The sequence below is a fragment of the Lipotes vexillifer genome, unplaced genomic scaffold, assembly GCF_000442215.2.
Source record: "Lipotes vexillifer unplaced genomic scaffold, Lipotes_vexillifer_v1.1 scaffold1067, whole genome shotgun sequence".
Classification (NCBI taxonomy): Eukaryota; Metazoa; Chordata; class Mammalia; order Artiodactyla; family Lipotidae; genus Lipotes; species Lipotes vexillifer.
The window spans coordinates 667431-668990 of record NW_006775205.1 but is presented as its reverse complement, the minus strand read 5'-3'; the positions used below and the strand labels follow the sequence as shown (position 1 = coordinate 668990).

Here is a 1560-nt window from a genome sequence, read left to right as displayed (position 1 = left end):
TTCTCTTCTTTTTAAAAATATGCTTTCCCTATAGTATATTCTCATTCTATGTAGCTCATGGTCATATTAATCATGCTAGGAGGTGCAGACTTTCCAGTTTTTCTGATACAGTAGGGATGACCTCTTTGCTCTCTCCTCTACTGAGGTTTCTATGATTTTCCCTCTAAGCGACTCTTTTCTGAGGCAATTTGATATCTGGGGCTGAAACCTGCTTTGGTAGTCCTGCTGTGTTGCAACTCTTCATTCCACTTTAGAATAGCTTGTTTCTTTCTTTGACCACCAGTTCTTAAATTTCATTGCACTAGGTCACATCCCTTCACTCTTAGTCATTGTTTTTTGCTGCTACTTACTTTTCTTTGTTAAAGTAACTTCATATCTGGGCAACTCCACCCCTCCCAGGCCCCACCTATTTTTCTATGAGACTGTGTGTATCTGTTTTGTTCCTAAATGACCTGCTTTCCCAACAGTTACCCTGTGACCCTGGGCTCTTACACTATAAACTTCACTTTTTCTTCTTTTCTCATGGAACACGTTTTCTTGGGCTAGGCTCATTTCCTGCTCCTTTCAGTGATACTAAAACAAACCTATGCCTCTTTATTCAAAAGCTATTGGCTGTTGTAGATACTCATCAGATACCAGCTTCCTGTTTCCCACCTGCCATTTCCTGAAATGAAGTTCTCTTCTCTTACAATGCCCTTCCTGTTTTGTTCTCTCATTATGCTATCTACTCATCAGAGAAATACCATTTACCTCTTCTCTACCTCCAATCCCTTGAATCAAACCTAAATTCAAAATCTTCCCATCTCATCAGCTTTATTCTTCTTTTCCTTATAACTTTCAACTCCCCATTGTCTTTTGGAACTGGTATTCTGTCTATCCTAAACGTGCAGTCCTGGCATAGGAAGTAAACTAAACACAGCCATATGTGCATGTACATACACACACACACACGCACACACACACACCACACACACACATTTTAAGGCAGTGGTGTAGGCTGCGCTCTGTGTTAGCTTCCTGGTATTGAGAACTATAGCTGGGCTCTACCAGGTAGGAGAAAGGTGGTAAGGTGTTAATTTGCTTCATTGCATTGAGAACTCTGAGCCTCAAGTGGAAATTGACTCAACTAAAATGAAAACAACATTGTCATGTAGAAATCATGGTTGAATTTTAACGAAAATGGCAGTGTTTCCTGATAAGAACCAGTTCCAAATATGAATCTTACATTAAATTCAAAATATTAGATAAACAGTTCATTAGGAACCCTTTAGAGTAGAATCTACCCTTTCCAGAGAAACATTTGAAGCAAGAATATTTGGGTTTGAATCCTGTATGTGTCAATTACAAGCCATAAGATCTGAGCCAAGTTACTTCACCCCTTTATCGGTCAGTTTCTCTATATGTAGATTGAGGATGATAGTAATATACACTTCATAGACTCTATTGTGAGAATTAAATTAATTAACAAGTAACAAGTGTTTTTAATAGTACCTGGCTGATAGTAAATGATCCAAAAGTATTAGCTGCTACTATTTTCTTCCTTTATCCTATGGATCTGGG

At 38.4% G+C, this 1560-nt stretch overlaps 1 protein-coding gene across 3 annotated transcripts in view; it reads left to right on the top strand.

Moving 5' to 3' along the window:
- The window catches only part of LDB2 (LIM domain binding 2), a 388388-nt gene that overhangs the window by 272350 nt on the left and 114478 nt on the right, over positions 1-1560 (top strand). The window lies entirely within an intron of this gene.